This window comes from Aethina tumida, chromosome 2, assembly GCF_024364675.1.
Source record: "Aethina tumida isolate Nest 87 chromosome 2, icAetTumi1.1, whole genome shotgun sequence".
Classification (NCBI taxonomy): Eukaryota; Metazoa; Arthropoda; class Insecta; order Coleoptera; family Nitidulidae; genus Aethina; species Aethina tumida.
The window spans coordinates 24,526,020-24,552,161 of NC_065436.1; the positions used below are offsets into that span (position 1 = coordinate 24,526,020).

The 26,142-nt window shown below is 38.6% G+C and overlaps 1 protein-coding gene and 1 long non-coding RNA gene across 9 annotated transcripts in view; both read left to right on the forward strand.

The window, feature by feature from the left end:
- Positions 1 to 26,142, forward strand: part of LOC109602414 (ankyrin-3-like) — a 118,606-nt gene that overhangs the window by 42,186 nt on the left and 50,278 nt on the right. The gene's annotated exons all lie outside the window — the stretch shown is intronic.
- Positions 1,227 to 25,269, forward strand: LOC126264737 (uncharacterized). Of its 3 annotated transcripts, none has more exons than XR_007547394.1 (3): positions 1,227 to 1,292; positions 15,138 to 15,296; positions 25,209 to 25,269. It is a non-coding gene; the product is annotated as an uncharacterized LOC126264737 (long non-coding RNA). The 3 variants fall into 3 exon arrangements; XR_007547395.1 differs by lacking the exon at positions 1,227 to 1,292 and adding an exon at positions 5,511 to 5,576; XR_007547396.1 differs by lacking the exon at positions 1,227 to 1,292 and adding an exon at positions 10,245 to 10,310.

A 26,142-nucleotide genomic window follows, 5' to 3' on the forward strand; every position in this document is an offset into this window, starting at 1 on the left:
TATCAAAAGACCTGACAGAAAAAGATGATGATGAAACGGTATTAAAATTGAGTGAAACTGAAAAATCCCCCAAGAAACCTGAGAAAGCTCTTGATGGCATACCCAAATCTCCTGTGGAATCTAAACCTACATCCCCAACTTTGCCATATAAGGTTGCTGAATCAGTTCCAATAAAACCGGAATCACTGACAATTTCCGCTATAAGTCCTGAACACACTGTCGTTGATAAGATTGAGAAATCTCCAACAAAAACAAAACCTGTATTATTATCGAAAGATCAAACACCAACTGATAAGGAGAAAAAGATTTCAACTTTACATGTTAAGGAAACATCTCCTAAGACAATTGACGAGAAAACGGACGAAAAAGTCAAATTTCCTTTAGACGAAAAGGTCAAGTCTCCTTCAGACGAAAAACTCCTGTCACCTCATAAATCTCCTTCTAAAGACGTAGTATCTCTTCCACCAAAACCGAAATCTCCAACCACAGTTTCCAAAAGTCCCGAGCCCTCAGAAATAGACACTGATATCATTAAAAAGTCTCCTAGCGAGGTAAAATCTCCTGTGGAATCTAAACCTACATCTCCAACTTTGCCATCTAAGGTTGCTGAATTAGTTCCATTAAAACCGGAATCACTGACAATTTCCGCTAAAAGTCCTGAAACCACTGTCGTTGATAAGATTGAGAAATCTCCAACAGTAACAAAACCTGTATCATTATCGAAAGATCAAACACCAACTGATGAGGAGAAAAAGGTTTCAACTTTACATGTTAAGGAAATATCTCCTAAGACAATTGACGAGAAAACGGTCGAAAAAGTCAAATCTCCTTTAGACGAAAAGGTCAAGTCTCCTTCAGACGAAAAGCTCATGTCACCTCATAAATCTCCATCTAAAGACGTAATATCTCTTCCACCAAAACCGAAATCTCCAACCACAGTTTCCAAAAGTCCCGAGCCCTCAGAAATAGACACTGATATCATTAAAAAGTCTCCTAGCGAGGTAAAATCACCTGTGGAATCTAAACCTACATCCCCAACTTTGCCATCTAAGGTTGCTGAATCAGTTCCATTAAAACCAGAATCACTGACAATTTCCGCTAAAAGTCCTGAACCCACTGTCGTTGATAAGATTGAGAAATCTCCAACAGTAACAAAACCTGTATCATTATCGAAAGGTCAAACGCCAACTGATGAGGAGAAAAAGATTTCAACTTTACATGTTAAGGAAATATCTCCTAAGACAATTGACGCGAAAACAGACGAAAAAGTCAAATCTCCTTTAGACGAAAAGGTTAAGTCTCCTCCAGACGAAAAGCTCATGTCACCTCATAAATCTCCATCTAAAGACGTAATATCTCTTCCACCAAAACCGAAATCTCCATCCTCAGTTTCCAAAACTCCCAAGCCCTCAGAAATAGACGCTGAAATTATTAAAAAATCTCCTACCGAGGTAAAATTTCCTGGAATATCAAAAGACCTGACAGAAAAAGATGATGATGAAACGGTATTAAAATTGAGTGAAATTGAAAAATCTCCGAAGACACCTGAGAAAGCTCTTGATGGCAAACCCAAATCTCCTGTGAAATCTAAACCTACATCCCCAACTTTGCCATCTAAGGTTGCTGAATCAGTTCCATTAAAACCGGAATCACTGACAATTTCCGCTAAAAGTCCTGAACCCACTGTCGTTGATAAGATTGAGAAATCTCCAACTGTAACAAAACCTGTATCATTATCGAAAGATCAAACACCAACTGATGAGGAGAAAAAGGTTTCAACTTTACATGTTAAGGAGATATCTCCTAAGACAATTGACGATGAAACGGACGAAAAAGTCAAATCTCCTTTAGACGAAAAGGTTAAGACTCCTTCAGACGAAAATCTCATGTCACCTCATAAATCTCCATCTAAAGACGTAATATCTCTTCCACCAAAACCGAAATCTCCAACCACAGTTTCCAAAAGTCCCGAGCCCTCAGAAATAGTCACTGATATCATTAAAAAGTCTCCTAGCGAGGTAAAATCTCCTGTGGAATATAAACCTACATCCCCAACTTTGCCATCTAAGGTTGCTGAATCAGTTCCTTTAAAACCGGAATCACTGACAATTTCCGCTGAAACTCCTGAACCCACTATCGTTGATAAGATTGAGAAATCTCCAACAGTAACAAAACCTGTATCATTATCGAAAGATCAAACACCAACTGATGAGGAGAAAAAGGCTTCAACTTTACATGTTAAGGAAATATCTCCTAAGACAATTGACGCGAAAACATACGAAAAAGTCAAATCTCCTTTAGACGAGAAGGTTAAGACTCCTTCAGACGAAAAGCTCATGTCACCTCATAAATCTCCATCTAAAGACGTAGTATCTCTTCCACCAAAACCGAAATCTCCAACCACAGTTTTCAAAAGTCCCGAGCCCTCAGAAATAGACACTGATATCATTAAAAAGTCTCCTAGCGAGGTAAAATCTCCTGTGGAATATAAACCTACATCCCCAACTTTGCCATCTAAGGTTGCTGAATCAGTTCCTTTAAAACCGGAATCACTGACAATTTCCGCTGAAACTCCTGAACCCACTATCGTTGATAAGATTGAGAAATCTCTAACAGTAACAAAACCTGTATCATTATCGAAAGATCAAACACCAACTGATGAGGAGAAAAAGGTTTCAATTTTACATGTTAAGGAAATATCTCCTAAGACAATTGACGAGAAAACGGACGAAAAAGTCAAATCTCCTTTAGACGAAAAGGTCAAGTCTTCTTCAGACGAAAAGCTCATGTCACCTCATAAATCTCCATCTAAAGACGTAATATCTCTACCACCAAAACCGAAATCTCCAACCACAGTTTCCAAAAGTCCCGAGCCCTCAGAAATAGACACTGATATCATTAAAAAGTCTCCTAGCGAGATAAAATCTCCTGTGGAATCTAAACCTACATCCCCAACTTTGCCATCTAAGGTTGCTAAATCAGTTCCATTAAAACTGGAATCACTGACAATTTCCGCTAAAAGTCCTGAACCCACTGTCGTTGATAAGATTGAGAAATCTCCAACAGTAACAAAACCTGTATCATTATTGAAAGATCAAACACCAACTGATGAGGAGAAAAAGGTTTCAACTTTACATGTTAAGGAGATATCTCCTAAGACAATTGACGAGAAAACGGACGAAAAAGTCAAATCTCCTTTAGACGAAAAGATCAAGTCTCCTTCAGACGAAAAACTCCTGTCACCTCATAAATCTCCTTCTAAAGACGTAGTATCTCTTCCATCAAAACCAAAATCTCCAACCACAGTTTCCAAAAGTCCCGAGCCCTCAGAAATAGACACTGATATCATTAAAAAGTCTCCTAGCGAGGTAAAATCTCCTGTGGAATCTACACTTACATCTTCAACTTTGCCATCTAAGGTTGCTGAATCAGTTCCATTAAAACCGGAATCACTGACAATTTCCGCTAAAAGTCCTGAACCCACTGTCGTTGATAAGATTGAGAAATCTCCAACAGTAACAAAACCTGTATCATTATCGAAAGATCAAACACCAACTGATGAGGAGAAAAAGATTTCAACTTTACATGTTAAGGAAATATCTCCTAAGACAATTGACGAGAAAACGGACGAAAAAGTCAAATCTCCTTTAGACGAAAAGGTCAAGTCTCCTTCAGACGAAAAACTCCTGTCACCTCATAAATCTCCATCTAAAGACGTAATATCTCTTACACCAAAACCGAAATTTCCATCCTCAGTTTCCAAAACTCCCGAGCCCTCAGAAATAGACGCTGAAATTATTAAAAAATCTCCTACCGAAGTAAAATCTCCTGGAATATCAAAAGACCTGACAGAAACAGATGATGATGAAACGGTATTAAAATTGAGTGAAATTGAAAAATCTCCGAAGACACCTGAGAAAGCTCTTGATGGCATACCCAAATCTCCTGTGGAATCTAAACCTACATCCCCAACTTTGCCATCTAAGGTTGCTAAATCAGTTCCATTAAAACCGGAATCACTGACAATTTCCGCTAAAAGTCCTGAACCCACTGTCCTTGATAAGATTGAGATATCTCCAACAGTAACAAAACCTGTATCATTATCGAAAGATCAAACACCAACTGATGAGGAGAAAAAGGTTTCAACTTTACATGTTAAGGAGATATCTCCTAAGACAATTGACGATGAAACGGACGAAAAAGTCAAATCTCCTTTAGACGAAAAGGTTAAGACTCCTTCAGACGAAAAGCTCATGTCACCTCATAAATCTCCATCTAAAGACGTAATATCTCTTCCACCAAAACCGAAATCTCCAACCACAGTTTCCAAAAGTCCCGAGCCCTCAGAAATAGACACTGATATCATTAAAAAGTCTCCTAGCGAGGTAAAATCACCTGTGGAATCTAAACCTACATCCCCAACTTTGCCATCTAAGGTTGCTGAATCAGTTCCATTAAAACCGGAATCACTGACAATTTCCGCTAAACGTCCTGAACCCACTGTCGTTGATAAGATTGAGAAATCTCCAACAGTAACAAAACCTGTATCATTATCGAAAGGTCAAACGCCAACTGATGAGGAGAAAAAGATTTCAACTTTACATATTAAGGAAATATCTCCTAAGACAATTGACGCGAAAACAGACGAAAAAGTCAAATCTCCTTTAGACGAAAAGGTTAAGACTCCTTCAGACGAAAAGCTCATGTCACCTCATAAATCTCCATCTAAAGACGTAATATCTCTTCCACCAAAACCGAAATCTCCAACCACAGTTTCCAAAAGTTCCGAGCCCTCAGAAATAGTCACTGATATCATTAAAAAGTCTCCTAGCGAGGTAAAATCTCCTGTGGAATCTACACCTACATCCCCAACTTTGCCATCTAAGGTTGCTGAATCAGTTCCATTAAAACCGGAATCACTGACAATTTCCGCTAAAAGTCCTGAACCCACTGTCGTTGATAAGATTGAGAAATCTCCAGCAGTAACAAAACCTGTAACATTATCGAAAGATCAAACACCAACTGATGAGGAGAAAAATATTTCAACTTTACATGTTAAGGAAATATCTCCTAAGACAATTGACGAGAAAACGGACGAAAAAGTCAAATCTCCTTTAGACGAAAAGGTCAAGTCTCCTTCAAACGAAAAACTCCTGTCACCTCATAAATCTCCATCTAAAGACGTAATACCTCTACCACCAAAACCGAAATCTCCAACCACAGTTTCCAAAAGTCCCGAGCCCTCAGAAATAGACACTGATATCATTAAAAAGTCTCCTAGCGAGGTAAAATCTCCTGTGGAATCTAAACCCACATCTCCAACTTTGCCATCTAAGGTTGCTGAATCAGTTCCATTAAAACCGGAATCACTGACAATTTCCGCTAAAAGTCCTGAACCCACTGTCGTTGATAAGATTGAGAAATCTCCAACAGTAACAAAACCTGTATCATTATCGAAAGATCAAACACCAACTGATGAGGAGAAAAAGATTTCAACTTTACATGTTAAGGAAATATCTCCTAAGACAATTGACGCGAAAACAGACGAAAAAGTCAAATCTCCTTTAGACGAAAAGGTTAAGTCTCCTCCAGACGAAAAGCTCATGTCACCTCATAAATCTCCATCTAAAGACGTAATATCTCTTCCACCAAAACCGAAATCTCCATCCTCAGTTTCCAAAACTCCCAAGCCCTCAGAAATAGTCGCTGAAATTATTAAAAAATCTTCTACCGAGGTAAAATCTCCTGGAATATCAAAAGACCTGACAGAAAAAGATGATGATGAAACGGTATTAAAATTGAGTGAAATTGAAAAATCTCCGAAGACACCTGAGAAAGCTCTTGATGGCATACCCAAATCTCCTGTGGAATCTAAACCTACATCCCCAACTTTGCCATATAAGGTTGCTGAATCAGTTCCATTAAAACCGGAATCACTGACAATTTCCGCTAAAAGTCCTGAACATACTGTCGTTGATAAGATTGAGAAATCTCCAACAGTAACAAAACCTGTATCATTATCGAAAGATCAAACACCAACTGATGAGGAGAAAAAGGTTTCAACTTTACATGTTAAGGAGATATCTCCTAAGACAATTGACGATGAAACGGACGAAAAAGTCAAATCTCCTTTAGACGAAAAGGTTAAGACTCCTTCAGACGAAAATCTCATGTCACCTCATAAATCTCCATCTAAAGACGTAATATCTCTTCCACCAAAACCGAAATCTCCAACCACAGTTTCCAAAAGTCCCGAGCCCTCAGAAATAGTCACTGATATCATTAAAAAGTCTCCTAGCGAGGTAAAATCTCCTGTGGAATATAAACCTACATCCCCAACTTTGCCATCTAAGGTTGCTGAATCAGTTCCTTTAAAACCGGAATCACTGACAATTTCCGCTGAAACTCCTGAACCCACTATCGTTGATAAGATTGAGAAATCTCCAACAGTAACAAAACCTGTATCATTATCGAAAGATCAAACACCAACTGATGAGGAGAAAAAGGCTTCAACTTTACATGTTAAGGAAATATCTCCTAAGACAATTGACGCGAAAACATACGAAAAAGTCAAATCTCCTTTAGACGAGAAGGTTAAGACTCCTTCAGACGAAAAGCTCATGTCACCTCATAAATCTCCATCTAAAGACGTAGTATCTCTTCCACCAAAACCGAAATCTCCAACCACAGTTTCCAAAAGTCCCGAGCCCTCAGAAATAGACACTGATATCATTAAAAAGTCTCCTAGCGAGGTAAAATCTCCTGTGGAATATAAACCTACATCCCCAACTTTGCCATCTAAGGTTGCTGAATCAGTTCCTTTAAAACCGGAATCACTGACAATTTCCGCTGAAACTCCTGAACCCACAATCGTTGATAAGATTGAGAAATCTCTAACAGTAACAAAACCTGTATCATTATCGAAAGATCAAACACCAACTGATGAGGAGAAAAAGGTTTCAATTTTACATGTTAAGGAAATATCTCCTAAGACAATTGACGAGAAAACGGACGAAAAAGTCAAATCTCCTTTAGACGAAAAGGTCAAGTCTTCTTCAGACGAAAAGCTCATGTCACCTCATAAATCTCCATCTAAAGACGTAATATCTCTACCACCAAAACCGAAATCTCCAACCACAGTTTCCAAAAGTCCCGAGCCCTCAGAAATAGACACTGATATCATTAAAAAGTCTCCTAGCGAGGTAAAATCTCCTGTGGAATATAAACCTACATCCCCAACTTTGCCATCTAAGGTTGCTAAATCAGTTCCATTAAAACTGGAATCACTGACAATTTCCGCTAAAAGTCCTGAACCCACTGTCGTTGATAAGATTGAGAAATCTCCAACAGTAACAAAACCTGTATCATTATTGAAAGATCAAACACCAACTGATGAGGAGAAAAAGGTTTCAACTTTACATGTTAAGGAGATATCTCCTAAGACAATTGACGAGAAAACGGACGAAAAAGTCAAATCTCCTTTAGACGAAAAGATCAAGTCTCCTTCAGACGAAAAACTCCTGTCACCTCATAAATCTCCTTCTAAAGACGTAGTATCTCTTCCATCAAAACCAAAATCTCCAACCACAGTTTCCAAAAGTCCCGAGCCCTCAGAAATAGACACTGATATCATTAAAAAGTCTCCTAGCGAGGTAAAATCTCCTGTGGAATCTACACTTACATCTTCAACTTTGCCATCTAAGGTTGCTGAATCAGTTCCATTAAAACCGGAATCACTGACAATTTCCGCTAAAAGTCCTGAACCCACTGTCGTTGATAAGATTGAGAAATCTCCAACAGTAACAAAACCTGTATCATTATCGAAAGATCAAACACCAACTGATGAGGAGAAAAAGATTTCAACTTTACATGTTAAGGAAATATCTCCTAAGACAATTGACGAGAAAACGGACGAAAAAGTCAAATCTCCTTTAGACGAAAAGGTCAAGTCTCCTTCAGACGAAAAACTCCTGTCACCTCATAAATCTCCATCTAAAGACGTAATATCTCTTACACCAAAACCGAAATTTCCATCCTCAGTTTCCAAAACTCCCGAGCCCTCAGAAATAGACGCTGAAATTATTAAAAAATCTCCTACCGAAGTAAAATCTCCTGGAATATCAAAAGACCTGACAGAAACAGATGATGATGAAACGGTATTAAAATTGAGTGAAATTGAAAAATCTCCGAAGACACCTGAGAAAGCTCTTGATGGCATACCCAAATCTCCTGTGGAATCTAAACCTACATCCCCAACTTTGCCATCTAAGGTTGCTAAATCAGTTCCATTAAAACCGGAATCACTGACAATTTCCGCTAAAAGTCCTGAACCCACTGTCCTTGATAAGATTGAGATATCTCCAACAGTAACAAAACCTGTATCATTATCGAAAGATCAAACACCAACTGATGAGGAGAAAAAGGTTTCAACTTTACATGTTAAGGAGATATCTCCTAAGACAATTGACGATGAAACGGACGAAAAAGTCAAATCTCCTTTAGACGAAAAGGTTAAGACTCCTTCAGACGAAAAGCTCATGTCACCTCATAAATCTCCATCTAAAGACGTAATATCTCTTCCACCAAAACCGAAATCTCCAACCACAGTTTCCAAAAGTCCCGAGCCCTCAGAAATAGACACTGATATCATTAAAAAGTCTCCTAGCGAGGTAAAATCACCTGTGGAATCTAAACCTACATCCCCAACTTTGCCATCTAAGGTTGCTGAATCAGTTCCATTAAAACCGGAATCACTGACAATTTCCGCTAAACGTCCTGAACCCACTGTCGTTGAAAAGATTGAGAAATCTCCAACAGTAACAAAACCTGTATCATTATCGAAAGGTCAAACGCCAACTGATGAGGAGAAAAAGATTTCAACTTTACATATTAAGGAAATATCTCCTAAGACAATTGACGCGAAAACAGACGAAAAAGTCAAATCTCCTTTAGACGAAAAGGTTAAGACTCCTTCAGACGAAAAGCTCATGTCACCTCATAAATCTCCATCTAAAGACGTAATATCTCTTCCACCAAAACCGAAATCTCCAACCACAGTTTCCAAAAGTCCCGAGCCCTCAGAAATAGACACTGATATCATTAAAAAGTCTCCTAGCGAGGTAAAATCACCTGTGGAATCTAAACCTACATCCCCAACTTTGCCATCTAAGGTTGCTGAATCAGTTCCATTAAAACCGGAATCACTGACAATTTCCGCTAAACGTCCTGAACCCACTGTCGTTGATAAGATTGAGAAATCTCCAACAGTAACAAAACCTGTATCATTATCGAAAGGTCAAACGCCAACTGATGAGGAGAAAAAGATTTCAACTTTACATATTAAGGAAATATCTCCTAAGACAATTGACGCGAAAACAGACGAAAAAGTCAAATCTCCTTTAGACGAAAAGGTTAAGACTCCTTCAGACGAAAAGCTCATGTCACCTCATAAATCTCCATCTAAAGACGTAATATCTCTTCCACCAAAACCGAAATCTCCAACCACAGTTTCCAAAAGTCCCGAGCCCTCAGAAATAGACACTGATATCATTAAAAAGTCTCCTAGCGAGGTAAAATCTCCTGTGGAATCTACACCTACATCCCCAACTTTGCCATCTAAGGTTGCTGAATCAGTTCCATTAAAACCGGAATCACTGACAATTTCCGCTAAAAGTCCTGAACCCACTGTCGTTGATAAGATTGAGAAATCTCCAACAGTAACAAAACCTGTAACATTATCGAAAGATCAAACACCAACTGATGAGGAGAAAAAGATTTCAACTTTACATGTTAAGGAAATATCTCCTAAGACAATTGACGAGAAAACGGACGAAAAAGTCAAATCTCCTTTAGACGAAAAGGTCAAGTCTCCTTCAAACGAAAAACTCCTGTCACCTCATAAATCTCCATCTAAAGACGTAATACCTCTACCACCAAAACCGAAATCTCCAACCACAGTTTCCAAAAGTCCCGAGCCCTCAGAAATAGACACTGATATCATTAAAAAGTCTCCTAGCGAGGTAAAATCTCCTGTGGAATCTAAACCCACATCTCCAACTTTGCCATCTAAGGTTGCTGAATCAGTTCCATTAAAACCGGAATCACTGACAATTTCCGCTAAAAGTCCTGAACCCACTGTCGTTGATAAGATTGAGAAATCTCCAACAGTAACAAAACCTGTATCATTTTCGAAAGATCAAACACCAACTGATGAGGAGAAAAAGATTTCAACTTTACATGTTAAGGAAATATCTCCTAAGACAATTGACGCGAAAACAGACGAAAAAGTCAAATCTCCTTTAGACGAAAAGGTTAAGTCTCCTCCAGACGAAAAGCTCATGTCACCTCATAAATCTCCATCTAAAGACGTAATATCTCTTCCACCAAAACCGAAATCTCCATCCTCAGTTTCCAAAACTCCCAAGCCCTCAGAAATAGTCGCTGAAATTATTAAAAAATCTCCTACCGAGGTAAAATCTCCTGGAATATCAAAAGACCTGACAGAAAAAGATGATGATGAAACGGTATTAAAATTGAGTGAAATTGAAAAATCTCCGAAGACACCTGAGAAAGCTCTTGATGGCATACCCAAATCTCCTGTGGAATCTAAACCTACATCCCCAACTTTGCCATATAAGGTTGCTGAATCAGTTCCATTAAAACCGGAATCACTGACAATTTCCGCTAAAAGTCCTGAACATACTGTCGTTGATAAGATTGAGAAATCTCCAACAGTAACAAAACCTGTGTCATTATTGAAAGATCAAACACCAACTGATGTGGAGAAAAAGGTTTCAACTTTACATGTTAAGGAAATATCTCCTAAGACAATTGACGCGAAAACAGACGAAAAAGTCAAATCTCCTTTAGACGAAAAGCTCATGTCACCTCATAAATCTCCATCTAAAGACGTAATATCTCTTCCACCAAAACCGAAATCTCCATCCTCAGTTTCCAAAACTCCCAAGCCCTCAGAAATAGTCGCTGAAATTATTAAAAAATCTCCTACCGAGGTAAAATCTCCTGGAATATCAAAAGACCTGACAGAAAAAGATGATGATGAAACGGTATTAAAATTGAGTGAAATTGAAAAATCTCCGAAGACACTTGAGAAAGCTCTTGATGGCATACCCAAATCTCCTGTGGAATCTAAACCTACATCCCCAACTTTGCCATATAAGGTTGCTGAGTCAGTTCCATTAAAACCGGAATCACTGACAATTTCCGCTAAAAGTCCTGAACATACTGTCGTTGATAAGATTGAGAAATCTCCAACAGTAACAAAACCTGTATCATTATCGAAAGATCAAACACCAACTGATGAGGAGAAAAAGGTTTCAACTTTACATGTTAAGGAGATATCTCCTAAGACAATTGACGATGAAACGGACGAAAAAGTCAAATCTCCTTTAGACGAAAAGGTTAAGACTCCTTCAGACGAAAATCTCATGTCACCTCATAAATCTCCATCTAAAGACGTAATATCTCTTCCACCAAAACCGAAATCTCCAACCACAGTTTCCAAAAGTCCCGAGCCCTCAGAAATAGTCACTGATATCATTAAAAAGTCTCCTAGCGAGGTAAAATCTCCTGTGGAATATAAACCTACATCCCCAACTTTGCCATCTAAGGTTGCTGAATCAGTTCCTTTAAAACCGGAATCACTGACAGTTTCCGCTGAAACTCCTGAACCCACTATCGTTGATAAGATTGAGAAATCTCCAACAGTAACAAAACCTGTATCATTATCGAAAGATCAAACACCAACTGATGAGGAGAAAAATGCTTCAACTTTACATGTTAAGGAAATATCTCCTAAGACAATTGACGCGAAAACATACGAAAAAGTCAAATCTCCTTTAGACGAGAAGGTTAAGACTCCTTCAGACGAAAAGCTCATGTCACCTCATAAATCTCCATCTAAAGACGTAATATCTCTTCCACCAAAACCGAAATCTCCAACCACAGTTTCCAAAAGTCCCGAGCCCTCAGAAATAGACACTGATATCATTAAAAAGTCTCCTAGCGAGGTAAAATCACCTGTGGAATCTAAACCTACATCCCCAACTTTGCCATCTAAGGTTGCTGAATCAGTTCCTTTAAAACCGGAATCACTGACAATTTCCGCTAAAAGTCCTGAACCCACTGTCCTTGATAAGATTGAGATATCTCCAACAGTAACAAAACCTGTATCATTATCGAAAGATCAAACACCAACTGATGAGGAGAAAAAGGTTTCAACTTTACATGTTAAGGAGATATCTCCTAAGACAATTGACGATGAAACGGACGAAAAAGTCAAATCTCCTTTAGACGAAAAGGTTAAGACTCCTTCAGACGAAAAGCTCATGTCACCTCATAAATCTCCATCTAAAGACGTAATATCTCTTCCACCAAAACCGAAATCTCCAACCACAGTTTCCAAAAGTCCCGAGCCCTCAGAAATAGACACTGATATCATTAAAAAGTCTCCTAGCGAGGTAAAATCACCTGTGGAATCTAAACCTACATCCCCAACTTTGCCATCTAAGGTTGCTGAATCAGTTCCATTAAAACCGGAATCACTGACAATTTCCGCTAAACGTCCTGAACCCACTGTCGTTGATAAGATTGAGAAATCTCCAACAGTAACAAAACCTGTATCATTATCGAAAGGTCAAACGCCAACTGATGAGGAGAAAAAGATTTCAACTTTACATATTAAGGAAATATCTCCTAAGACAATTGACGCGAAAACAGACGAAAAAGTCAAATCTCCTTTAGACGAAAAGGTTAAGACTCCTTCAGACGAAAAGCTCATGTCACCTCATAAATCTCCATCTAAAGACGTAATATCTCTTCCACCAAAACCGAAATCTCCAACCACAGTTTCCAAAAGTTCCGAGCCCTCAGAAATAGTCACTGATATCATTAAAAAGTCTCCTAGCGAGGTAAAATCTCCTGTGGAATCTACACCTACATCCCCAACTTTGCCATCTAAGGTTGCTGAATCAGTTCCATTAAAACCGGAATCACTGACAATTTCCGCTAAAAGTCCTGAACCCACTGTCGTTGATAAGATTGAGAAATCTCCAGCAGTAACAAAACCTGTAACATTATCGAAAGATCAAACACCAACTGATGAGGAGAAAAATATTTCAACTTTACATGTTAAGGAAATATCTCCTAAGACAATTGACGAGAAAACGGACGAAAAAGTCAAATCTCCTTTAGACGAAAAGGTCAAGTCTCCTTCAAACGAAAAACTCCTGTCACCTCATAAATCTCCATCTAAAGACGTAATACCTCTACCACCAAAACCGAAATCTCCAACCACAGTTTCCAAAAGTCCCGAGCCCTCAGAAATAGACACTGATATCATTAAAAAGTCTCCTAGCGAGGTAAAATCTCCTGTGGAATCTAAACCCACATCTCCAACTTTGCCATCTAAGGTTGCTGAATCAGTTCCATTAAAACCGGAATCACTGACAATTTCCGCTAAAAGTCCTGAACCCACTGTCGTTGATAAGATTGAGAAATCTCCAACAGTAACAAAACCTGTATCATTATCGAAAGATCAAACACCAACTGATGAGGAGAAAAAGATTTCAACTTTACATGTTAAGGAAATATCTCCTAAGACAATTGACGCGAAAACAGACGAAAAAGTCAAATCTCCTTTAGACGAAAAGGTTAAGTCTCCTCCAGACGAAAAGCTCATGTCACCTCATAAATCTCCATCTAAAGACGTAATATCTCTTCCACCAAAACCGAAATCTCCATCCTCAGTTTCCAAAACTCCCAAGCCCTCAGAAATAGTCGCTGAAATTATTAAAAAATCTCCTACCGAGGTAAAATCTCCTGGAATATCAAAAGACCTGACAGAAAAAGATGATGATGAAACGGTATTAAAATTGAGTGAAATTGAAAAATCTCCGAAGACACCTGAGAAAGCTCTTGATGGCATACCCAAATCTCCTGTGGAATCTAAACCTACATCCCCAACTTTGCCATATAAGGTTGCTGAATCAGTTCCATTAAAACCGGAATCACTGACAATTTCCGCTAAAAGTCCTGAACATACTGTCGTTGATAAGATTGAGAAATCTCCAACAGTAACAAAACCTGTATCATTATCGAAAGATCAAACACCAACTGATGAGGAGAAAAAGGTTTCAACTTTACATGTTAAGGAGATATCTCCTAAGACAATTGACGATGAAACGGACGAAAAAGTCAAATCTCCTTTAGACGAAAAGGTTAAGACTCCTTCAGACGAAAATCTCATGTCACCTCATAAATCTCCATCTAAAGACGTAATATCTCTTCCACCAAAACCGAAATCTCCAACCACAGTTTCCAAAAGTCCCGAGCCCTCAGAAATAGTCACTGATATCATTAAAAAGTCTCCTAGCGAGGTAAAATCTCCTGTGGAATATAAACCTACATCCCCAACTTTGCCATCTAAGGTTGCTGAATCAGTTCCTTTAAAACCGGAATCACTGACAATTTCCGCTGAAACTCCTGAACCCACTATCGTTGATAAGATTGAGAAATCTCCAACAGTAACAAAACCTGTATCATTATCGAAAGATCAAACACCAACTGATGAGGAGAAAAAGGCTTCAACTTTACATGTTAAGGAAATATCTCCTAAGACAATTGACGCGAAAACATACGAAAAAGTCAAATCTCCTTTAGACGAGAAGGTTAAGACTCCTTCAGACGAAAAGCTCATGTCACCTCATAAATCTCCATCTAAAGACGTAGTATCTCTTCCACCAAAACCGAAATCTCCAACCACAGTTTCCAAAAGTCCCGAGCCCTCAGAAATAGACACTGATATCATTAAAAAGTCTCCTAGCGAGGTAAAATCTCCTGTGGAATATAAACCTACATCCCCAACTTTGCCATCTAAGGTTGCTGAATCAGTTCCTTTAAAACCGGAATCACTGACAATTTCCGCTGAAACTCCTGAACCCACTATCGTTGATAAGATTGAGAAATCTCTAACAGTAACAAAACCTGTATCATTATCGAAAGATCAAACACCAACTGATGAGGAGAAAAAGGTTTCAATTTTACATGTTAAGGAAATATCTCCTAAGACAATTGACGAGAAAACGGACGAAAAAGTCAAATCTCCTTTAGACGAAAAGGTCAAGTCTTCTTCAGACGAAAAGCTCATGTCACCTCATAAATCTCCATCTAAAGACGTAATATCTCTACCACCAAAACCGAAATCTCCAACCACAGTTTCCAAAAGTCCCGAGCCCTCAGAAATAGACACTGATATCATTAAAAAGTCTCCTAGCGAGGTAAAATCTCCTGTGGAATATAAACCTACATCCCCAACTTTGCCATCTAAGGTTGCTAAATCAGTTCCATTAAAACTGGAATCACTGACAATTTCCGCTAAAAGTCCTGAACCCACTGTCGTTGATAAGATTGAGAAATCTCCAACAGTAACAAAACCTGTATCATTATTGAAAGATCAAACACCAACTGATGAGGAGAAAAAGGTTTCAACTTTACATGTTAAGGAGATATCTCCTAAGACAATTGACGAGAAAACGGACGAAAAAGTCAAATCTCCTTTAGACGAAAAGATCAAGTCTCCTTCAGACGAAAAACTCCTGTCACCTCATAAATCTCCTTCTAAAGACGTAGTATCTCTTCCATCAAAACCAAAATCTCCAACCACAGTTTCCAAAAGTCCCGAGCCCTCAGAAATAGACACTGATATCATTAAAAAGTCTCCTAGCGAGGTAAAATCTCCTGTGGAATCTACACTTACATCTTCAACTTTGCCATCTAAGGTTGTTGAATCAGTTCCATTAAAACCGGAATCACTGACAATTTCCGCTAAAAGTCCTGAACCCACTGTCGTTGATAAGATTGAGAAATCTCCAACAGTAACAAAACCTGTATCATTATCGAAAGATCAAACACCAACTGATGAGGAGAAAAAGATTTCAACTTTACATGTTAAGGAAATATCTCCTAAGACAATTGACGAGAAAACGGACGAAAAAGTCAAATCTCCTTTAGACGAAAAGGTCAAGTCTCCTTCAGACGAAAAACTCCTGTCACCTCATAAATCTCCATCTAAAGACGTAATATCTCTTACACCAAAACCGAAATTTCCATCCTCAGTTTCCAAAACTCCCGAGCCCTCAGAAATAGACGCTGAAATTATTAAAAAATCTCCTACCGAAGTAAAATCTCCTGGAATATCAAAAGACCTGACAGAAACAGATGATGATGAAACGGTATTAAAATTGAGTGAAATTGAAAAATCTCCGAAGACACCTGAGAAAGCTCTTGATGGCATACCCAAATCTCCTGTGGAATCTAAACCTACATCCCCAACTTTGCCATCTAAGGTTGCTAAATCAGTTCCATTAAAACCGGAATCACTGACAATTTCCGCTAAAAGTTCTGAACCCACTGTCCTTGATAAGATTGAGATATCTCCAACAGTAACAAAACCTGTATCATTATCGAAAGATCAAACACCAACTGATGAGGAGAAAAAGGTTTCAACTTTACATGTTAAGGAGATATCTCCTAAGACAATTGACGATGAAACGGACGAAAAAGTCAAATCTCCTTTAGACGAAAAGGTTAAGACTCCTTCAGACGAAAAGCTCATGTCACCTCATAAATCTCCATCTAAAGACGTAATATCTCTTCCACCAAAACCGAAATCTCCAACCACAGTTTCCAAAAGTCCCGAGCCCTCAGAAATAGACACTGATATCATTAAAAAGTCTCCTAGCGAGGTAAAATCACCTGTGGAATCTAAACCTACATCCCCAACTTTGCCATCTAAGGTTGCTGAATCAGTTCCATTAAAACCGGAATCACTGACAATTTCCGCTAAACGTCCTGAACCCACTGTCGTTGAAAAGATTGAGAAATCTCCAACAGTAACAAAACCTGTATCATTATCGAAAGGTCAAACGCCAACTGATGAGGAGAAAAAGATTTCAACTTTACATATTAAGGAAATATCTCCTAAGACAATTGACGCGAAAACAGACGAAAAAGTCAAATCTCCTTTAGACGAAAAGGTTAAGACTCCTTCAGACGAAAAGCTCATGTCACCTCATAAATCTCCATCTAAAGACGTAATATCTCTTCCACCAAAACCGAAATCTCCAACCACAGTTTCCAAAAGTCCCGAGCCCTCAGAAATAGACACTGATATCATTAAAAAGTCTCCTAGCGAGGTAAAATCACCTGTGGAATCTAAACCTACATCCCCAACTTTGCCATCTAAGGTTGCTGAATCAGTTCCATTAAAACCGGAATCACTGACAATTTCCGCGAAACGTCCTGAACCCACTGTCGTTGATAAGATTGAGAAATCTCCAACAGTAACAAAACCTGTATCATTATCGAAAGGTCAAACGCCAACTGATGAGGAGAAAAAGATTTCAACTTTACATATTAAGGAAATATCTCCTAAGACAATTGACGCGAAAACAGACGAAAAAGTCAAATCTCCTTTAGACGAAAAGGTTAAGACTCCTTCAGACGAAAAGCTCATGTCACCTCATAAATCTCCATCTAAAGACGTAATATCTCTTCCACCAAAACCGAAATCTCCAACCACAGTTTCCAAAAGTCCCGAGCCCTCAGAAATAGACACTGATATCATTAAAAAGTCTCCTAGCGAGGTAAAATCTCCTGTGGAATCTACACCTACATCCCCAACTTTGCCATCTAAGGTTGCTGAATCAGTTCCATTAAAACCGGAATCACTGACAATTTCCGCTAAAAGTCCTGAACCCACTGTCGTTGATAAGATTGAGAAATCTCCAACAGTAACAAAACCTGTAACATTATCGAAAGATCAAACACCAACTGATGAGGAGAAAAAGATTTCAACTTTACATGTTAAGGAAATATCTCCTAAGACAATTGACGAGAAAACGGACGAAAAAGTCAAATCTCCTTTAGACGAAAAGGTCAAGTCTCCTTCAAACGAAAAACTCCTGTCACCTCATAAATCTCCATCTAAAGACGTAATACCTCTACCACCAAAACCGAAATCTCCAACCACAGTTTCCAAAAGTCCCGAGCCCTCAGAAATAGACACTGATATCATTAAAAAGTCTCCTAGCGAGGTAAAATCTCCTGTGGAATCTAAACCCACATCTCCAACTTTGCCATCTAAGGTTGCTGAATCAGTTCCATTAAAACCGGAATCACTGACAATTTCCGCTAAAAGTCCTGAACCCACTGTCGTTGATAAGATTGAGAAATCTCCAACAGTAACAAAACCTGTATCATTTTCGAAAGATCAAACACCAACTGATGAGGAGAAAAAGATTTCAACTTTACATGTTAAGGAAATATCTCCTAAGACAATTGACGCGAAAACAGACGAAAAAGTCAAATCTCCTTTAGACGAAAAGGTTAAGTCTCCTCCAGACGAAAAGCTCATGTCACCTCATAAATCTCCATCTAAAGACGTAATATCTCTTCCACCAAAACCGAAATCTCCATCCTCAGTTTCCAAAACTCCCAAGCCCTCAGAAATAGTCGCTGAAATTATTAAAAAATCTCCTACCGAGGTAAAATCTCCTGGAATATCAAAAGACCTGACAGAAAAAGATGATGATGAAACGGTATTAAAATTGAGTGAAATTGAAAAATCTCCGAAGACACCTGAGAAAGCTCTTGATGGCATACCCAAATCTCCTGTGGAATCTAAACCTACATCCCCAACTTTGCCATATAAGGTTGCTGAATCAGTTCCATTAAAACCGGAATCACTGACAATTTCCGCTAAAAGTCCTGAACATACTGTCGTTGATAAGATTGAGAAATCTCCAACAGTAACAAAACCTGTGTCATTATTGAAAGATCAAACACCAACTGATGTGGAGAAAAAGGTTTCAACTTTACATGTTAAGGAAATATCTCCTAAGACAATTGACGCGAAAACAGACGAAAAAGTCAAATCTCCTTTAGACGAAAAGCTCATGTCACCTCATAAATCTCCATCTAAAGACGTAATATCTCTTCCACCAAAACCGAAATCTCCATCCTCAGTTTCCAAAACTCCCAAGCCCTCAGAAATAGTCGCTGAAATTATTAAAAAATCTCCTACCGAGGTAAAATCTCCTGGAATATCAAAAGACCTGACAGAAAAAGATGATGATGAAACGGTATTAAAATTGAGTGAAATTGAAAAATCTCCGAAGACACTTGAGAAAGCTCTTGATGGCATACCCAAATCTCCTGTGGAATCTAAACCTACATCCCCAACTTTGCCATATAAGGTTGCTGAGTCAGTTCCATTAAAACCGGAATCACTGACAATTTCCGCTAAAAGTCCTGAACATACTGTCGTTGATAAGATTGAGAAATCTCCAACAGTAACAAAACCTGTATCATTATCGAAAGATCAAACACCAACTGATGAGGAGAAAAAGGTTTCAACTTTACATGTTAAGGAGATATCTCCTAAGACAACTGACGATGAAACGGACGAAAAAGTCAAATCTCCTTTAGACGAAAAGGTTAAGACTCCTTCAGACGAAAATCTCATGTCACCTCATAAATCTCCATCTAAAGACGTAATATCTCTTCCACCAAAACCGAAATCTCCAACCACAGTTTCCAAAAGTCCCGAGCCCTCAGAAATAGTCACTGATATCATTAAAAAGTCTCCTAGCGAGGTAAAATCTACTGTGGAATATAAACCTACATCCCCAACTTTGCCATCTAAGGTTGCTGAATCAGTTCCTTTAAAACCGGAATCACTGACAGTTTCCGCTGAAACTCCTGAACCCACTATCGTTGATAAGATTGAGAAATCTCCAACAGTAACAAAACCTGTATCATTATCGAAAGATCAAACACCAACTGATGAGGAGAAAAAGGCTTCAACTTTACATGTTAAGGAAATATCTCCTAAGACAATTGACGCGAAAACATACGAAAAAGTCAAATCTCCTTTAGACGAGAAGGTTAAGACTCCTTCAGACGAAAAGCTCATGTCACCTCATAAATCTCCATCTAAAGACGTAGTATCTCTTCCACCAAAACCGAAATCTCCAACCACAGTTTCCAAAAGTCCCGAGCCCTCAGAAATAGACACTGATATCATTAAAAAGTCTCCTAGCGAGGTAAAATCTCCTGTGGAATATAAACCTACATCCCCAACTTTGCCATCTAAGGTTGCTGAATCAGTTCCTTTAAAACCGGAATCACTGACAATTTCCGCTGAAACTCCTGAACCCACTATCGTTGATAAGATTGAGAAATCTCTAACAGTAACAAAACCTGTATCATTATCGAAAGATCAAACACCAACTGATGAGGAGAAAAAGGTTTCAATTTTACATGTTAAGGAAATATCTCCTAAGACAATTGACGAGAAAACGGACGAAAAAGTCAAATCTCCTTTAGACGAAAAGGTCAAGTCTCCTTCAGACGAAAAACTCCTGTCACCTCATAAATCTCCATCTAAAGACGTAATATCTCTTACACCTAAACCGAAATTTCCATCCTCAGTTTCCAAAACTCCCGAGCCCTCAGAAATAGACGCTGAAATTATTAAAAAATCTCCTACCGAAGTAAAATCTCCTGGAATATCAAAAGACCTGACAGAAACAGATGATGATGAAACGGTATTAAAATTGAGTGAAATTGAAAAATCTCCGAAGACACCTGAGAAAGCTCTTGATGGCATACCCAAATCTCCTGTGGAATCTAAACCTACATCCCCAACTTTGCCATCTAAGGTTGCTAAATCAGTTCCATTAAAACCGGAATCACTGACAATTTCCGCTAAAAGTCCTGAACCCACTGTCCTTGATAAGATTGAGATATCTCCAACAGTAACAAAACCTGTATCATTATCGAAAGATCAAACACCAACTGATGAGGAGAAAAAGGTTTCAACTTTACATGTTAAGGAGATATCTCCTAAGACAATTGACGATGAAACGGACGAAAAAGTCAAATCTCCTTTAGACGAAAAGGTTAAGACTCCTTCAGACGAAAAGCTCATGTCACCTCATAAATCTCCATCTAAAGACGTAATATCTCTTCCACCAAAACCGAAATCTCCAACCACAGTTTCCAAAAGTCCCGAGCCCTCAGAAATAGACACTGATATCATTAAAAAGTCTCCTAGCGAGGTAAAATCACCTGTGGAATCTAAACCTACATCCCCAACTTTGCCATCTAAGGTTGCTGAATCAGTTCCATTAAAACCGGAATCACTGACAATTTCCGCTAAAAGTCCTGAACCCACTGTCGTTGATAAGATTGAGAAATCTCCAACAGTAACAAAACCTGTAACATTATCGAAAGATCAAACACCAACTGATGAGGAGAAAAAGATTTCAACTTTACATGTTAAGGAAATATCTCCTAAGACAATTGACGAGAAAACGGACGAAAAAGTCAAATCTCCTTTAGACGAAAAGGTCAAGTCTCCTTCAAACGAAAAACTCCTGTCACCTCATAAATCTCCATCTAAAGACGTAATACCTCTACCACCAAAACCGAAATCTCCAACCACAGTTTCCAAAAGTCCCGAGCCCTCAGAAATAGACACTGATATCATTAAAAAGTCTCCTAGCGAGGTAAAATCTCCTGTGGAATCTAAACCTACATCTCCAACTTTGCCATCTACGGTTGCTGAATCAGTTCCATTAAAACCGGAATCACTGACAATTTCCGCTAAAAGTCCTGAACCCACTGTCGTTGATAAGATTGAGAAATCTCCAACAGTAACAAAACCTGTATCATTATCGAAAGATCAAACACCAACTGATGAGGAGAAAAAGATTTCAACTTTACATGTTAAGGAAATATCTCCTAAGACAATTGACGCGAAAACAGACGAAAAAGTCAAATCTCCTTTAGACGAAAAGGTTAAGTCTCCTCCAGACGAAAAGCTCATGTCACCTCATAAATCTCCTTCTGAAGACGTAATATCTCTTCCACCAAAACCGAAATCTCCATCCTCAGTTTCCAAAACTCCCAAGCCCTCAGAAATAGACGCTGAAATTATTAAAAAATCTCCTACCGAAGTAAAATCTCCTGGAATATCAAAAGACCTGACAGAAAAAGATGATGATGAAACGGTATTAAAATTGAATGAAATTGAAAAATCTCCGAAGACACCTGAGAAAGCTCTTGATGGCATATCCAAATCTCCTGTGGAATCTAAACATACATCCCCAACTTTACCATCTAAGGTTGCTGAATCAATTCCATTAAAACCGGAATCACTGACAATTTCCGCTAAAAGTCCTGAACCCACTGTTGTTGATAAGATTGAGAAATCGCCAACAGTAACAAAACCTGTATCATTATCGAAAGATCAAACACCAACTGATGAGGAGAAAAAGGTTTCAACTTTACATGTTAAGGAAATATCTCCTAAGACAATTGACGAGAAAACGGACGAAAAAGTCAAATCTCCTTTAGACGAAAAGGTTAAGTCTCCTTCAGACGAAAAGCTTATGTCACCTCATAAATCTCCATATAAAGACGTAATATCTCTTACACCAAAACCGAAATCTCCATCCTCACTTTCCAAAACTCCCGAGCCCTCAGAAATAGACGCTGAAATTATTAAAAAATCTCCTACCGAAGTAAAATCTCCTGGAATATCAAAAGACCTGGCAGAAAAAGATGATGATGAAACGGTATTAAAATTGAGTGAAATTGAAAAATCTCCGAAGACACCTGAGAAAGCTCTTGATGGCATACCCAAATCTCCTGTGGAATCTAAACCTACATCCCCAACTTTGCCATCTAAGGTTGCTGAATCAGTTCCATTAAAACCGGAATCACTGACAATTTCCGCTAAAAGTCCTGAACCCACTGTCGTTGATAAGATTGAGAAATCTCCAACAGTAACAAAACCTGTAACATTATCGAAAGATCAAACACCAACTGATGAGGAGAAAAAGATTTCAACTTTACATATTAAGGAAATATCTCCTAAGACAATTGACGCGAAAACAGACGAAAAAGTCAAATCTCCTTTAGACGAAAAGGTTAAGACTCCTTCAGACGAAAATCTCATGTCACCTCATAAATCTCCATCTAAAGACGTAATATCTCTTCCACCAAAACCGAAATCTCCAACCACAGTTTCCAAAAGTCCCGAGCCCTCAGAAATAGTCACTGATATCATTAAAAAGTCTCCTAGCGAGGTAAAATCTCCTGTGGAATCTAAACCTACATCCCCAACTTTGCCATCTAAGGTTGCTGAATCAGTTCCATTAAAACCGGAATCACTGACAATTTCCGCTAAAAGTCCTGATCCCACTGTCGTTGATAAGATTGAGAAATCTCCAACAGTAACAAAACCTGTATCATTATCGAAAGATCAAACACCAACTGGTGAGGAGAAAAAGGCTTCAACTTTACATGTTAAGGAAATATCTCCTAAGACAATTGACGAGAAAACGGACGAAAAAGTCAAATCTCCTTTAGACGAAAAGGTCAAGTCTCCTTCAGACGAAAAACTCCTGTCACCTCATAAATCTCCATCTAAAGACGTAATATCTCTTACACCAAAACCGAAATCTCCATCCTCAGTTTCCAAAACTCCCGAGCCCTCAGAAGTAGACGCTGAAATTATTAAAAAATCTCCTACCGAGGTAAAATCTCCTGGAATATCAAAAGACCTGACAGAAAAAGAAGATGATGAAACGGTATTAAAATTGAGTGAAATTGAAAAATCTCGAAAGACACCTGAGAAAGCTCTTGATGGCATACCCAAATCTCCTGTGGAATCTAAACCTACATCCCCAACTTTGCCATCTAAGGTTGCTGAATCAGTTCCATTAAAACCGGAATCACTGACAATTTCCGCTAAAAGTCCTGAACCCACTGTCCTTGATAAGATTGAGATATCTCCAACAGTAACAAAACCTGTATCATTATCGAAAGATCAAACACCAACTGATGAGGAGAAAAAGGTTTCAACTTTACATGTTAAGGAGATATCTCCTAAGACAGTTGACGATGAAACGGACGAAAAAGTCAAATCTCCTTTAGACGAAAAGGTTAAGACTCCTTCAGACGAAAATCTCATGTCACCTCATAAATCTCCATCTAAAGACGTAATATCTCTTCCACCAAAACCGAAATCTCCAACCACAGTTTCCAAAAGTCCCGAGCCCTCAGAAATAGTCACTGATATCATTAAAAAGTCTCCTAGCGAGGTAAAATCTCCTGTGGAATATAAACCTACATCCCCAACTTTGCCATCTAAGGTTGCTGAATCAGTTCCTTTAAAACCGGAATCACTGACAATTTCCGCTAAAAGTCCTGAACCCACTGTCGTTGATAAGATTGAGAAATCTTCAACAGTAACAAAACCTGTATCATTATCGAAAGATCAAACACCAACTGATGAGGAGAAAAAGATTTCAACTTTACATGTTAAGGAAATATCTCCTAAGACAATTGACGAGAAAACGGACGAAAAAGTCAAATCTCCTTTAGACGAAAAGGTCAAGTCTCCTTCAGACGAAAAACTCCCGTTATCTCATAAATCTCCATCTAAAGACGTAATATCTCTTACACCAAAACCGAAATCTCCATCCTCAGTTTCCAAAACTCCCGAGCCCTCAGAAATAGACGCTGAAATTATTAAAAAATCACCTACCGAAGTAAAATCTCCTGGAATATCAAAAGACCTGACAGAAACAGATGAAGATGAAACGGTATTAAAATTGAGTGAAATTGAAAAATCTCCGAAGACACCTGAGAAAGCTCTTGATGGCATACCCAAATCTCCTGCGGAATCTAAACCTACATCCCCAACTTTGCCATCTAAGGTTGCTGAATCAGTTCCATTAAAACCGGAATCACTGACAATTTCCGCTAAAAGTCCTGAACCCACTGTCCTTGATAAGATTGAGATATCTCCAACAGTAACAAAACCTGTATCATTATCGAAAGATCAAACACCAACTGATGAGGAGAAAAAGGTTTCAACTTTACATGTTAAGGAGATATCTCCCAAGACAATTGACGATGAAACGGACGAAAAAGTCAAATCTCCTTTAGACGAAAAGGTTAAGACTCCTTCAGACGAAAATCTCATGTCACCTCATAAATCTCTATCTAAAGACGTAATATCTCTTCCACCAAAACCGAAATCTCCAACCACAGTTTCCAAAAGTCCCGAGCCCTCAGTAATAGTCACTGATATCATTAAAAAGTCTCCTAGCGAGATAAAATCTCCTGTGGAATCTAAACCTACATCCCCAACTTTGCCATCTAAGGTTGCTAAATCAGTTCCATTAAAACTGGAATCACTGACAATTTCCGCTAAAAGTCCTGAACCCACTGTCGTTGATAAGATTGAGAAATCTCCAACAGTAACAAAACCTGTATCATTATCGAAAGATCAAACACCAACTGATGAGGAGAAAAAGATTTCAACTTTACATGTTAAGGAAATATCTCCTAAGACAATTGACGAGAAAACGGACGAAAAAGTCAAATCTCCTTTAGACGAAAAGGTCAAGTCTCCTTCAGACGAAAAACTCCTGTCACCTCATAAATCTCCATCTAAAGACGTAATATCTCTAACACCAAAACTGAAATCTCCAACCACAGTTTCCAAAAGTCCCGAGCCCTCAGAAATAGACACTGATATCATTAAAAAGTCTCCTAGCGAGGTAAAATCTCCTGTGGAATCTAAACCCACATCTCCAACTTTGCCATCTAAGGTTGCTGAATCAGTTCCATTAAAACCGGAATCACTGACAATTTCCGCTAAAAGTCCTGAACCCACTGTCGTTGATAAGATTGAGAAATCTCCAACAGTAACAAAACCTGTATCATTATCGAAAGATCAAACACCAACTGATGAGGAGAAAAAGATTTCAACTTTACATGTTAAGGAAATATCTCCTAAGACAATTGACGAGAAAACGGACGAAAAAGTCAAATCTCCTTTAGACGAAAAGGTCAAGTCTCCTTCAAACGAAAAACTCCTGTCACCTCATAAATCTCCATCTAAAGACGTAATATCTCTTACACCAAAACCGAAATCTCCATCCTCAGTTTCCAAAACTCCCGAGCCCTCAGAAATAGACGCTGAAATTATTAAAAAATCTCCTACCGAAGTAAAATCTCCTGGAATATCAAAAGACCTGACAG